The sequence below is a fragment of the Neovison vison genome, chromosome 3 (assembly GCF_020171115.1).
Source record: "Neovison vison isolate M4711 chromosome 3, ASM_NN_V1, whole genome shotgun sequence".
In the NCBI taxonomy this organism is placed as follows: Eukaryota; Metazoa; Chordata; class Mammalia; order Carnivora; family Mustelidae; genus Neogale; species Neogale vison.
This window is the reverse complement of record NC_058093.1, coordinates 78,102,668-78,118,277: the sequence shown is the minus strand read 5'-3', so window position 1 is coordinate 78,118,277 and position 15,610 is coordinate 78,102,668. Positions and strand designations below refer to the sequence as shown.

Below are 15,610 nucleotides of genomic sequence, written 5' to 3'. Positions count from 1 at the left end.
CCTGAGTTAAACTTTACTTGCATTGCTACTCACCTTGCTATTTAAACAGCATTTAAGTTTTTTGTTGTGTATGCTACTTAGTTCTCCAGAACCCTATGTTTATATGCTTTATTTTAGTTATGCCATAATTTTAAAATCAACTTTGGGGTGCCTGGGTGGCTCAGTCGTTAATTGTCTGCCTTAGGCTCAGGTCATGATCACAGGATCCTGGGATGGAGCCCCATATGGGGCTCCCTGCTCGGCGGGAAGCCTGCTTCTCCCTCTCCCAGTCCCTCTGCTTGTGTTCCCTCTCTCACTGTGTCTCTGTCAAATAAATAAATAAAATCTCTTAAAAAAAGAAAAATCAACTTTAACATTTCAATAAAAATGTGCAAAATGAATATTTACAGGCCATTGCAATTGCTTTAACGTATTTGCAGATCTCAAATGAAAATATATTTGCTTTTCTGTAATAATAGCAGAAAGAATCTTTTAATATACAAAATATAGATTTTCTTAGGATTCATAGTTCTATGCTTTGTTTACATACTATTATATACAGTGCAACATCTGAGTAAATTCAATGTTGCTGTTTTGATATAAGATTTTTTAAAAGAAAAATTATGTCGAACTTTGCTTAGAGGAAAAACTCCTACTTTCTTCCATTTGAATGCATTTTGTGATGTTTAGCTATTTAAAGAGCATTCTCTGGATGTTTTTTTTTCACTTAAAGTAATACATGGCATTACACTATACTAAGATAAGAGCACACTAATAATGCAAACAACATTCAACAGAGAATAACTTAAAAAGGGAAGCCATCTTACATCATTTGAATGAATTAGAGAAATTAGAGAAATAAGAATCATTGAAGATTTAAAATTACAGTTTTTTGGGTGGGTTTGTTCTCTAGGGAAACAAATAATCCTGTAAGAGCAAATAAAAACTTACAAAGTTAATTAGCATAGATGAAAATTAAACATTGGCAGTCATCAGATGATTTGTGTCCTAACCTAATTAGTAGATGAACATCTGTACCGGAAAAATTATAGATCATATTATAACCTATTTTAGATTTTCTTCCTTCTATCAGGACAGGATTTTTTTGCTTGTCTGTTTTGTTTGTATTTGTTTTATTTTCCTATAGTTACTTAAATGTACGAATATATGTAGTTACTTAAATGTATGTATGTATGATAGTGAATTTGTACCTATGTCTTTAAGAAATTTGAAAAGTGACTTTGTGTTTACTTAACATTTTAGAGCAAAATTATCTGACTTTCACTTTATCAAATGATCTCAAAGATTGATCTCATTTTGTTTCAGTAGAGAGTGACAGCCATTCAACAGTAGACCTTCAACACTTGATAGTCAATGTTGATGTAGGTTAAAATATACATGTATGTACTAAGGAAATTTGGTGTGTATCCACATAAAGACACTGAATGACCACTTGGGGAAAAAATTACTGAAACTAGTTTTTTTAAAAAATAATCATTATTACTGAACTTGATTGAAATGACTGATTGCCTCTGTATCATAGAAGGAAGGAATTTGCATTTTACTATAGTTTAACTTGTACTTTGACTTAAGACATTTCCAGTATTCTAGGTTTAGAGCCGTCAAAACAAGAAGCTCTAAATCTAAAACTTGCATGACTAATGACAGCTAAATCTTTAATTATGGTCTTTTGTGTAGTCTGCATTCACAGCAGTGATATGAGGGTCTCCTTATACCATTGCTGGAATTGTCTTGTCTATTTAAAATGTAATATTGACTCAAACAGAGTTTTTAGCCTATCAAAATCTCTGCTCCTTGAATTTTACTTTTTAAGTGTTGGCAATTAAAATTATGCTATTCATGATAGCTATCAAACAGTTTTGCAATAAAATTCTTGGTTTATTAAAGAAGACCCAATGAAGACCTTTATATATTTGGAAAGTAATTTTTTTCACTCTTAATCATATATAGCTTCACAAATACATTGATTTGTCTCAACAAGACATTCTGTTTTTAAGTAGGTTTGTAATACATACATTTTTGAAGTTAAATAAAAATAAAGACAAAGGTTAAAATAAAGCTTATTCAACTATACTTTAAATATGGAAACATGAGCTACTTATTTACAGAAAATATAAGGAATCTCATATAACATAACTTTTTTTAAAAGATTTTATTTATTTATTTGACAGAGAGAAAGAGATCACAAGTAGGCAGAGAAAGGGGGAAGCAGGCTCCCTGCTGAGCAGAGACCTATGTGGGGCTTGATCCCAGGACCCCGGGATCATGACTTGAGCTGAAGGCAGAGTCTTTAACCCACTGAGCCACCCAGGCACCCCATAACATAACATCTTAAATCACTTTTCTGAGTCCATAGAAATAGTTTTTAAATTTTGTAACAAATGTGAAAACATCAGTAAACTAAATTAAAATATCAGTTATTCCTTACCATTTTATTGATTTTTTTCATTGAGTTTCTTTTAAATCTTCTTCATGTAACATTTAATTAAGACACCATATTCAGTGATGTGCCAAGAAATCTCTTATTCCTTTGTGGAAACAACGATGAAACACTTTCTTCTTCTGATTCCTGATGTATACTTGTATGCTTGATTCTACTAATTTTATTTTACAATTATGGCTTTTTTCTTTAGCTTTCTTGAATCCATATTCTACCTCTAATTTGTCTCTCAACATGACAATTTAGATTTTACACTATGACTCATCATCCATTATGACGGAAATGTTAGCAAATGACTATGGCATCAAACCCTTTACAAACAACATTTAAAAAGATTCATATACTTGTCCATAAATGATCAATTGTTTAGGACAAGAAAATACTTCCTATTTCTTCTGCCATCTCAATACTTAATGAAATTTCTGGTTCAGAAGTTTTCTGTGACTCTGGGACCTTTACTACTTCCTACATACTAAGGAAATTTTTCTAACTCTAATCTTTGCAAAGGTTGTTAAGTTTATTCATTCCCATGAGGAAAAGCTGTATGTGTTTTCATTTATGCAGGGTTTTTTTTTTCCAGTTTTAGAAATAATTCTTTTTTTTCTGTGTCATGGTACTGTTTTTTTTTTTTTTCTTTTTCTTTTTTAAAGGTAAAAATTGCTCTACAGCTGTGGATAAAAAAAACCCCAAAAAACAAAAACCATATTTTGAAACATTGGTGGTGCTCTTTCCAATTGATGCTATTGTTCTAAGAGTTCGATCTAAGGGGGACAACATTTCCAGAAAACTGTGGTCAAGTAGAAATTCCAGTGAACATGGCACTATAGCAAAAACTAAATCAGAATGTTATCTTATTCAGTTGTTCAACAGAATGGAGGAAAATTTAAACTTTCAAAACTGTAACCCAAGACAAAAATCTGAGACTCACTACTTCATAGTACTTATTGTCAATTCTTTCAGTTTTTATAAATATAGGACTAGGACCTATGAAAATTTTACCGTTGGAAACTAACTTAATATATGAGAATTAGTTTTTCACATCTAGATGCTTACCTTCCTGTCTTTCCATATTTAAACAGATATCCAGATATTAAGATCTAGAACTGTGAACACAACAGTTGAAAGACTCCAGCTTCTTTTCTTTCTTTCTTCCTTTGATGGGTGGTGAACATGATGATCATGGAATGTAATGAAAGAATAAAACATAGAGAAGCAGAAAGTGAAGAAGAAAGGAAGAAATGTATAATAACTTTATGACAAATTTAAAGTAACTGTTATTGAAGAGGGCAGTGTGCTGAGCAGCTCTCAGAAACAGTTGCCTAAACCCTTATCACCAAGAAAATGTAGCAGAAATACATACTTAGAATAAAAATTGGCAAAATCAGGTAAAATGACAGGAGCTATTAGCACCATATTCCCCAACTGGAATCATGCTTAGGGTGAAGCAGCATTGTAGAAGAGGAAATCTGATTCCTTTACTGCCCTGCCTTCTAGAACCCTCTCTTCAAAGTTCCACATAGTTCACATGGTGTCCTTGTACCTGCTCAACATTTGGAGCCTTCTGTCATGCCTCTTCCTCTGTGGTCCCTTCCCAATCAGGCTCAAGGTTGCCCCAAAGAAATGCTTTTCCTGCCTATCTGCCTTTGCTCATGTTGTTCTCTCTTCTCGAGGGAATCACTCCTTTCTCCTCTCTCAGCCAGGGCTGCTCTTGTTCCCTGTGATACTTTTAGAGATGTGTGGGGATGTTTCTGTTATTGTAGTGCCTGTGGGTGTTTCTGTACTCCGTGGACTGCATGGTCCAGGCATGATAAATGCCCTCCAGAGCTTGGGAAATTCCTTTGTCAGGAAGGAATATCCGATTCATAATCCTAATAGGGATGCTATTAAGTAATGCTCAAAGATCTCTTATTAAATTTCACTTTCAAAGGAAATCCATCCTGACCCTCCATACTGGGTTAGTTTCCTATATTTGGCTCATGAAGAACATGCACTTCCCTTTTCATTACCAAATCTATCTTCACTATTTGGCCATAAGTTCCTCAGGGCAAGAATCATGTTCATTGTGTCTGCTTTTGGATCCCCAGCACCTAGCACAGTGCCTGGCACATAGGAGATCATGCAATAAATCATTTTCAGTGAATGAATAAAAATTGGAATATTATAGTGGTTCTAACTTCAAAATTAGAGAATCAGTCAGACTATCAAAATAGGGCCTAAAGCCAGGTTGAAGGAGTAGAGATAGATTCACAGATAGAATAGGGATGAAGAAGATGGGAAGAAGTAATATGTGCTTATCATCTACTGGTTTTAAGAACTTCCCAAATATGACATGATTTCACAAAAAATAAGTATCCTAAGTTTTTAAACAACTGGTATCTGGTGAAACTTGCATTTAAATACAAATCTGCCTAATTCTAAAGCTCTTAAAGAAAAAAGATTTTATTCATTTATTTGAGAGAAAGAGAGAGAGAGAGAGAGCATACAAGTGGGATGGGGGCCAGAGTGGAGAAAGGGTCAGAAGGCAGAGGCAGAAGCAGATTCCCTGCTGAGTGGGAAGCTCTTCCCAGGGATCAATCCTAGGACCCTGAGATCAGGACCTGAGCCAAAGGCAGGCATTAATTGACTGAGCCACCCAGGTGCCCCTCTAAGGCTCTTATTCACCTTAGTTTCAAAACAGAAAAGAAGACATTCTCAGAATGGTTACCTAGAAGTATCACAGAAAAGGATGCAGATCCTTAAAACTCAGTCAATGGGCTTTGGGGTAGACAGAGTCATTGCCTCCCAGACATGGCCATGTCCTAATCCCTAGAATCTGTTAAAATGTTACTTTACAATGTCATAGAGAAATTAAGGTAGCTAATCGGTTGACCTTGAAATATGGAGATTAGCCTGAATTATCCAAGTGGGCCCAACGTAATCACGAAGGTTCTTAAAAGTGGAAGAGTGGGGCAGAAGAAGCTATCAGAGTGCTCTGATTTGAGAAAGACTCAACTTGCCGTTGTCGATTTTGAAGATGGAGGAAACAGGCTAGGAGGCAATGTATGTGGGCAACCTTTAGAAGCTTGTAAAGGCAAGAGGCAGTTTCTTCTCTAAAGCCTCCAAAGAGAATGCAGCTCTGCCAAAACCTTAATTTTAGCTCAGTGAAATGTGCAGCGAATTTTTGACCTATGGAACTGGAGCTAATTCATTTATGTTGTTGAAGCTACTAAGTTTGTGGTAGCTTTGATGCAGCAATAGTAAGAAACTAAGTACATTCCTTCCATAGCAGAATACCAGAGTGCTTAATCAACATGACCATTTTTATATTCTTACCTTCTCCACCACCATTGCCTCCAACACACACAGTCTTGTACAGATGGATGCCCAGAGGTGGAGTTAGTCTCTGCTGCTCTATGGAGAAGTGGAGTAGATATCTTTATCTTTAGCCATTTAATAACTCGCTGTCTTCCATCTAACCCTGGTTTATATGCCCAGACCATCAATCTTCTTACCAAGCTCTGATATTGAGAGCTTATAGTGGCTTCATTTCAAATACCATGGAAAAATGTTTATGTTCTTTTTTGTAAATTGTTGATAAATCTCAGTCTTTAGTTTCACTTTGGTTTGATGGCTTTGGTTGATAGTTTTGATGGATTAATCAGAAAAATAAGTTTAAAAATTTTCCTTAGTCATAAAACTAAAGAAAACCATCTCACAAAATCTATTCTGGTATATAAATATAATCTTAATATAGGTTTCAGTCCTTATATAATATTATATTTATAGAATAGATATGGTTGAGGTAAAATACCTCAAAGATTAAAAATCTGAACTCTGGGGTGCCTGGGTGGCTCGGTGCATTGAGCCGCTGCCTTCGGCTCAGGTCATGGTCTCGGGGTCCTGGGATCGAGTCCCACATTGGGCTCTCTGCTCGGCGGGGGGCCTGCTTCCCTCTCTCTCTCTCTCTCTGCCTGCCTCTCTGCCTACTTGTGATCTCTCTCTGTCAAGTAAATAAATAAAATCTTTAAAAAAAAAATCTGAGAAGAATCCATGAAACAAGATGGGATAGGGAGGGAGACAAACCATAAGTGACTCTTAATCTCACCAAACAAACTGTGGGTTGCTGGGGGGAGGGGGGTTGGGAGAAGGGGGGGTAGGGTTATGGACATTGGGGAGGGTATGTGCTTTTGGGTAAATTGGAAGGGTTGATGAACCATGAGAGAATATGGACTCTGAAAAACAATCTGAGGGGTTTGAAGTGGCGGGGGGGTGGGAGGTTGGGGTACCAGGTGATGGGTATTATAGAGGGCACAGCTTGCATGGAGCACTGGGTGTGGTGAAAAAATAATGAATACTGTTTTTCTGAAAATAAATAAATTGGAAAAAATCAATCAATCAATCAATCTGAACTCTGGAATCAGTCAGCTGTTTTCTAATAAATCTGTTCTTTAGCTCTGTGATCCTTGAAAATCTCTTAACTTTTCTGAATTTCACTTTCTTTGTTTGTAAAATCCAGTTATTTTATTCATCATCCATTCACTCATTTAATAAATACCCACTGGTTCTATGCTGTATCAGGCACAAGCTTAGGCACAGAAACTTACATTTTAGTAGAGGAAACAAATATCAAAATCAATAAAAAAATAAGTTAATAGAGAGTAAGAAGTGACCTGAAGAAAATGTACAGGGTGATGTGACCAGGAGTTACTTGGGAAGGCACTTTGTGTAGGAATGATTTATCTTAGAACATGACTTTTCAACTGAGAAATAGACAAAAATTGATACCTATCTCATGAGATCTCGGGGTAGGGTGGAGCTAATGAATGATATCTCTAATCCAAGTTCAAGATTAAGTAAGGGATAGATTTAGGAGTCCAGCTGACAGAGATCAAAATGTTAGCCTCTTTGCAGACTGAATGTCTGTTGAAGGATAAGATTTTGCAGCTAAATAAGCCAGAACACCCTTGAATTCAATTTATCTACCCAAACTGCAGACCTCCTCTGCATGGGCAAAATCTCTCCTATATGTGCCTCATGGCCTCTAACAGATGAAACTGTGCTCTCTACATGAAGAATATCCTTTTCTCACCCCCTGAAAAGGATAATTTACACCCGTAGGTGTAATTCTTTTTTTTTTTTTAAAGATTTTTTATTTATTTGACAGACAGAGATCACAAGTAGGCAGAGAGGCAGGCAGAGAGAGAGGAAGGGAAGCAGGCTCCCTGCTGAGCAGAGAGCCTGATGTGGGGCTCAATCCGATCCCAGGACCCTGAGATCATGACCTGAGCTGAAGGCAGAGGTTTTAACCCATTGAGCCCCCCGGGCTCCCCCCACACCACCCCACCCCCTAGGTGTAATTCGTTATCGCAATTCCCCAACCAAATGTTCCTCCTCCTCCTTTGTGAAAGAATGTGAAAAGTAGCAAAGGGCAGCCTGGAAGGCTTTTCCAGTTGAAGGTCCTTCCACTTAAAAGGGAAGGATTAGGATCAGGGAATCTGGATATTGCCCGAATAAAGGTAGTGAAAAGAAATATAGCACAGTAGCTGACATACAGTAATCTCTTCAAAATATTGTAATTATTGATATTTCCATAATTTTATCTATTCTTACATGCATATCAACTCTATTTAACAGCTTTATTATTTTCTCCAAGCTCTTGCTTTTTCAATACCTTAGTTTTTGTATCTGTAAACGGGGAATGATATCATTACTTATCTCCTAGATATTGAAAAGATTAAATGAATAAATCTCATGAACTTCTTAGGTCAGTGTCCAGAATTCAAGAAATTCTAGCTGTTATCATTATTATTGCTAATGTTACATGCAAATGCAGAATTCTAGTTTTTCAAGTAATTTTCTTATTGGAATCAGTGGAGAGAGTTGGGTTGTCAGGATGAGAAAGGAAGACCTTCTCTTGGGTCAGCAGAAGTGCCCTCACCAAGATTCCTGGGTTTTTATACTCAAGGATTTACATGTCCTTGGCGTAGGAGTGATGGGTGTGTCAGGAGAGATGCTGAGGAAGAGAAGTGACCTTTAAGTTTCACTGATAGAAGAATTGCCTGGATGGATTCAGCATCCTTAATTCAGCATCTTGTGGTAGTCTTAGGATGGATTTTAGGGCTCTATTATCATGTATAATGCAGGACTAGTATGATTTCCTGAGTCACTCTGTCTTGAATATCATTCTTTAGGTCTTTCCTTATCCCAGTTTAGGTCTGGTTCACAAAGGAGTTGACTTCCAAATAATTATTGTCATGTCCCACAGTCCTTCCTTTGCTGATTCATTTTAGAAAATACCAAATTACCATTATATTATTAGATTTTGTCCCTTATTCTAACATATTTCAATCAGCTAATCAAATGTAAATATTTGAGCAAGTCTGATTCCCATCCAAAAGGTCTGTGCTGTAAGCCTTTTGGATATGAAAGGAGCTGCTCACTAACATCATTGAACAGATGATAATGTTAAAGGCTCATGAGAATCCAGTATTCCAAATATCCGGTCTGAGCAAGTATTAGGCATGAATAACTATTTATTGTTAAGGAAGTTTATAAAAGTGGTAATAGTTTATGTGAGGCATATAAATAAAACATTTTCTAGTTTCTCCTTTTAAACTAACTTCTTGAAATTGTTTAAAGAGACTGTATTTTATTTTATATTCTATAAAATATTTTAAAACACACATTTTTATTAAATAGGCCCAGAAGATGCTCAGTGTAGGTAATTTCTGCTAGGTAAAATTTTGATATTTATAGCTCCTCAAACTCGTTGATAATTAGATGTGAAAAAATAGTACAGTCCTAAGTACAGTGTCCACAGGGCAAGAAAACAGAGGTCAACCTTAATTCATCTCTGCATAAGAGAGGAAGGTCAAAGGATTCTTGAAATTTTGTACATAAACAAGGTACTTGATGATTTAGAAGAAAATAAAAATAGACTTCTTATTAGAAAAGTAATAGTATGCAGGGATGCCTGGGTGGCTCCATCAGTTAAATGTCTGCCTTCAGCTCAGGACATGATCCCGGAGTCTGGGATCAAATCCCTCTCTGGCAGCCTCCCTGCTCAGTGGGGAGTCTTCTTCTCCCTCTCCCTCCCCTAGCTCGTGCTCTCTCTCCCTTTCTCTCTCACTCAGTCTCTCGCTCAAAAATAAATAAATAAAATCTTTTTTTTAAAAAAAGTATTACTATGCTGATTCTGGTCTGCTTAAATGTGGACATTCTAAGATGTGTTTTAAATGACATTTGGAGCAAGATAAAACACTGAACAACTTATACATCAATCGTATTTTTAGTTAGCTTAAACTCATAATTGAATCATAGTAGTAATGGTATTTTATAATTTTTGTGCTTTATTTCTAAAAGATTTTTCTTTTGGTCTATGTGATTCAGCACAATTCTCCCATTTCTTCTGATGTGAAAACTGAGCCTCAAAGACACTGAATGACTTGACAAATGTTTCCTGGGTAGTAGGGGGAAGGCCAGATTCCTAAGCCCATATCTTTCTTTTCCAATCAACCCTGGCTTATATAATTTCATTTAATACTCACTATAAAACCTGACATTTTAGGAATTAAAAACTATTCTCTTGTTTTGATTTCGCCACAATCCTGCCATCTGTTTGCCTAGTTTTGCATACTCCAAAGGGAGTTATCACTTGGCATATGCTTTAGATGTCAGAAACTCCCCGGTTCTATTTCTCTCCTTCTCCTAGGCATGTACTACTATTACTCCTTTAATCAAATTATTTTTAAAATGATGCTAGCTAGTATTTTCAAAGGAATGTGCTTTTTCTAATCTCTCTTGCCTCTTTGGAGCTTGTATACTTACAAAATTATTTTAATTTAGTTGGCCTTTGGTGTCCCAAACAACAGAAGGAAAAAAAACCCCAAACCCTGCAGAGTAGAGACATCTGGGTGTCTGTCCCCAAAGATTTTATTTACCAGTAAGAGTAAAGCCAGGGGTCCAATTGATTAAAACTAGGTATTTTATTCCTGCTGTGTTGCTTCTTCTTGTTCTAAGAGATTTTGTGCATATAATAAGTGAAGTGAATAGAACTTTTTCTCCTTTTATTTTAGAAAAATCATCTAAATGGAGTTTATTCTGTTTTATTTCTGACAGAGAACATAAAGTATGTAAAGGCACACAGCATTTTTCTCACCAATTTTCTGACTGCATTTGGAGATGGTTATTAGACAGACTAAGGAGCTCCTCTTGAACTTTTAGAGCTCTCAAAATCTCCAGTACCTTCTACTGGTACCAACTGAAAAAGTATCTTTGTAAGTGTGACCCTTCGATATTTCACCCTCCAGCAAATTTCTGCCTTGATATCTCAGGTTTTCCAAAGAGCTCTCTGTTTGCCAGAAATTCTTTTGTGTTATTATTCACTGTTCTAATGTGGCCCAATATGTGACTTCCAATATTCATTCACTCTTGTACTCCCTCCCATACTGGCTCTGAGCTTGGCCATGCAGCTTGCTCTGGCCAATGGGATCTTAGCAAATGTGACACATGTGAAGGTTTGGAAAGGGCTTATGCATTGGAGTTTATTCTCCTACCAGCATGGGAAGAAATCTGGTCAAACCTCCTCGAGGACAAGCCTGTGAAGCAGATATAAACCATTCCAGCTGAGTTCCCCTTATACCAGCCAAAACATTAACCACCAGATATGTAAGTGAAGTCATCTGGGACGATCTGACTTCCTCAAAGTCATAAGGAAATAAGAAATGTTTGTTGTTTTTGGCCACTAGTTGCAAGATGGTTTGTTGCACAAAAAAAGTCAACTGATAAACACCAAAATCAAGCTCTTAGCTTCTACATTATTCAGATAATTCTTTTCTGGCTTTCAGAATTTTTTTTCCTACTACCACTCTGCTTTTTTTTTTTTTTTTTAATCTCCCATCATCTCCTTTCATTTACTTCTTTGATCCAATCAAAAGATTATGAAAATAAAAAGTGATTTTCAGAAAATCAGTTCAATATAATTCTCTTCCACTTATTTCCAACAGCAACAATATCAACTGCATGCCCCTACTTACAATATTTCTTCCAATACATGATTTCTCAATGAGCTTTCTGCTGAAGTGTGTTGCTCTTAGGTTTCGTGAGCAAATATAATTTCCTACCAAACATAGAATAAGGCAGGGAAACTGCTTGGTTGTCTAAGGAAAGATGGTTCATATCCTGTTACCCTGGCAACAGGCACTGGGAAGACCAGGGCTCCCCACACATCCTGTTGCCCTGACAACAGGTCATGCAGGGCATGGGAAGGCCCAGTTTCCACTCTTCTAGGCCTCTTCTTTGCAACCACAAAGAAAAAGGAGAAAGTGGTTTTCCATCTTGTTCCTCCTTACCTACATATTTCTTCTATTATCTGAAGCATTCCAGTATAAGTTTATCTCTTCAGATGCAGGAAAGGGTATGGAAAAACACAACCTTGATTTTATATTCATGAACTCTGAAACATTTGCTAAAAGGGTATGGAAAAACACAACCTTGATTTTATATTCATGAACTCTGAAACATTTGCTAATTTTTGATTGGGTCAAAGGAGTAAGTGATAGGGAAAAAAAAGAGAGAGGGAGGGAATCAAAGCAATAGGGGGAATTAATTGTGGAAACCAGGTAAGTACTATGTGAATAATGTAGAGCCAAGAACTAATATGGGGTGTGTGTCACTTAGTTACGTTGGGCTAGACTTAGGTAAGTTTTAGGGTGTTCATCGGAGAAAGTCACATATATGAAATGATCATTTATTTTGTTACTTCTATTTTGTGAGCAGACAATGTATAGCCAAATACCATATGGTAATATGTTATAAAATTTTTATAAACTTAATTCGTAATTTTGCATAAATTTTCCCTTTTTTATTTTTATTCAGCTTTTCTTTTCTTTCATTACTTATCCTTTCTTACCATATAGAGTTCATAAGGAAACAGTCTGATTCAATTCTTCTTTTCCTTCCTTCTCTCTTTGTTCCTTAAGCAATGGTTTTGATTGTATTAAAGAAATACACTTTACATTTATTTTTGGAACTCTATATTGTTTTGTCATCACAATTTATGGTTTATATAAAATAGTTGCCCATTCAAAACTGACATATACCATTAGTTCTGCTATTACCAATCTCTATCAATTTTTCTGATTTAAAATAAAATTTTAGCTGACTCCTTTGTTTTTAAAGATAGAATAACAGCTTTAAATTTTATAAAACAGAAGTCTTTAACTTTTGTAAGCCAGAAGTCTTATTGGTGAAGAGAAAATGTCTGGCAAAATCTTCTTTTAAAAAACTGGACAAAGTGGGGGCCTGGGTGGCTCAGTGGGTTAAGCCGCTGCCTTCGGCTCAGGTCATGATCTCAGGGTCCTGGGATCGAGTCCCGCATGGGGCTCTCTGCTCAGCAGGGAGCCTGCTTCCTCCTCTCTCTCTCTCTGCCTGCCTCTCTGCCTACTTGTGATCTCTCTCTCTCAAATAAATAAATAAAATCTTAAAAAAAAAACTGGACAAAGGGATTTGTGGAGAAAAGATGTTCAATTTAAACGGAGTGAAAAAGGAGGTATAGGCTGGCAGAAAAGCAGTATCCTTGTGAAACTGTAAGCAGATTGAAGTGGAATTTCTGAAAGACCAGGTGGGAAAGTTGGAGCCTAATCATAATATCTTTAAAGTCAGAGAAAAACCACTCATGATTATCTGAGACTAAATTAGGTGACCCTTCTAGATACTCTAATTGCACTTCATGCATTATTGTTACTGTCCGCTAAATTGTTCTGCATTTTACGTAGCCCTTCTTTTCCTTTTCTGAGAGTAACAAGAGCAAAGAGGTGGAATCCATCTAATTATTCCTGTATCCTCAGTGCCCACCATAGTACACTGCAAGAAGTGAAAACTTAAAACTATTCTGATATATATTAAAAAAACCCACAGTAGGCAATATTCAACAACCTTACATTTGAAAGGTATAGCTAGTAAAGCTATCGTTGCTCTGCAGCAACATCAATTTAATCTAGAAGGTCAAGAAACTTCTTTGGAGGGTATTTAAACTGCTTCTGGAGAAAGGAAGAGAATGAGGTATCAGAACCTGGCCAGCAGAAGCTGTTGGGGATACAACTCTGTCACGGACAAAAACAAAAAGAACAAAAGACAAACCTTGTAATGTGAAACTTAGAATCTTAGGATTGTTGTGAAGGATAAAAATAATGCTAAGTGCTCAGACCCAGTGTCTGGTATACGAGGAGCATCTACAAATGGTAACTGTTACTGCAAATTACTGCAAATGCCTGTTTGTTTTTGCCTATTCCTCTGCCAGGTATGAGATTAAAGTTGACTCTGGGTAACTCTAGGATCGGTAGGTGGCAGAGGAGATTCGAACATGGACTGAATGACTACTCCAGGGCTGTGATTTCCTAAGAGCTATACCACTTATATCCTAGAAAAACTCAAATTTTTGTTTCATTATGTAATTGAATAGCTAGGATTATGTTGAGAATATCTTTTAGTCATCAGTGAATATTCTGGCCTTCCGAGATCTTGCAGCCCAGGGAATTCATGGCAAGTGAAGACGGCTGTGTATTCTGTGAGGGTTATTGCCAAATTGCAGTGAGTTAGGCAGAAGGAGATAAGCTGACCAACTTGAGGGCCATCAGGCTAAATACTTTAGCTTCCAGGCTCCAGTTACTTGCCTTCTACTGAGTTGAAAATTAACTAATCCCCCCTTTGCACAGTCCTTACAGAGAAAGTTACAAAGAAAGATAGTCTTGAAATTTCACAATGTGATTGTACAATTTTAATGGTTCTTGAGTTTTATTTTAACCAGATATCAAGTCCAAAGTGTGTGATAAAGCTTGTATTAAAGTCATGATTTTCAAACTGTCATTTACTATTTTTTCTTCTGACTTCATCCTATGATGTGAATCATATTTCCAATTAGAGATAAATATTTGCAAAATGTGTATCAAAAGATGCCTGTAAAGAGAACCCATCTATCCACAAAGGACTCATGGGTTAAGAAGAGATTATGTATGTTTATTGACTGAGAATGTTCCAAATTTAATTCACTTGAATTGAACATAATAATAAAAAAATAAATAAATAAAGATAAATAAGATAGCTAGAGCACCTGGAAAACAAGGAACATGATGGAATGACTTTAGAGCACTTTGAAATTGGAAACATGTTACCAAGTAATTTTAAATTCCCCAGAAAGGAGAAGTGTTTAAGTTCAAAAATAAGGAACTTCGATAAATTCATATTGTTTTGCTAAGTATATGTCTTATGAGTATGAAAGTAAACACTAATTTACACAGTGTGAGTCAAACCTTAGCCACTGATTAAAAAAACTATCTTATGAATGAGATGAATGAGAGTCTTTAGTAAAGTTGTAACTTAAGTTCATTGGCACAATACTGACACTTGGAAAAACACTGAGGTGCTTTGGAAAGTGGGGCTAATGTTATTTGATTAACCCACTGAAGTCAACTTACTAATACAATATAATTTATTTGCTCATTCAATGAATATTCATCACTGGGTACTTAGGGAGCTCCAGCATTATTCTGGACACCACAGATATGATGATAAGCGGTACTGTCATGACCTTATCTTCACAGAGTTACATTTTGATGGTGTGGATGGATAATAAACAAACAAATAAATATGCAATATAGTTTTAATAAAAGCAAAATGGGTAAGGTGACAAAGTGGGAGTCTCAGAAGTGGCTATTTTAGAAGATTTCTCAGGGAAGGGCTTTATGTGATAGCAACTGGTAGAGAAGGACATTAATGAACTGAGGAATAAGCTATGCCAAGGGCTGAAGCAATGACATCCCAGACAGGGGAGGCAGGAGCACAGTCCCGTGTGGCAGGGTGCATGTGACATATTTGAGGAAAAACAAGACCAGGAGGGCTGGAGCACAGTGGGTGAAGGAAAGAGTGAAAGAATCGAGAATGGAAAGAAAGGAAAAAGTCACATCATCTAAAACCCAACAGGCTCTGATAAGAAATTAGGATTTTATTTTCAGCCTGGGAGGAAGCCTTTGCAAGTTTAGAGCAGCAGATTGGGATCTGACTTATGTTTTAACAACATAATATCTCTCAACAAAAAGTAGAATGGAGGTTACAGGGTTTGCGGGGTGGGGGAAATGTGGAGATATTGGTCAAAGGTATAAACTTCCAGTTAGAAGAGTAACAAGTTTTGGGATC

The 15,610-nt window shown here is 36.4% G+C and overlaps 1 protein-coding gene across 5 annotated transcripts in view; it reads left to right on the top strand.

Moving 5' to 3' along the window:
• PDE1A (phosphodiesterase 1A) overlaps nucleotides 1-15,610 on the top strand; it is a 344,668-nt gene that overhangs the window by 1,623 nt on the left and 327,435 nt on the right. The gene's annotated exons all lie outside the window — the stretch shown is intronic.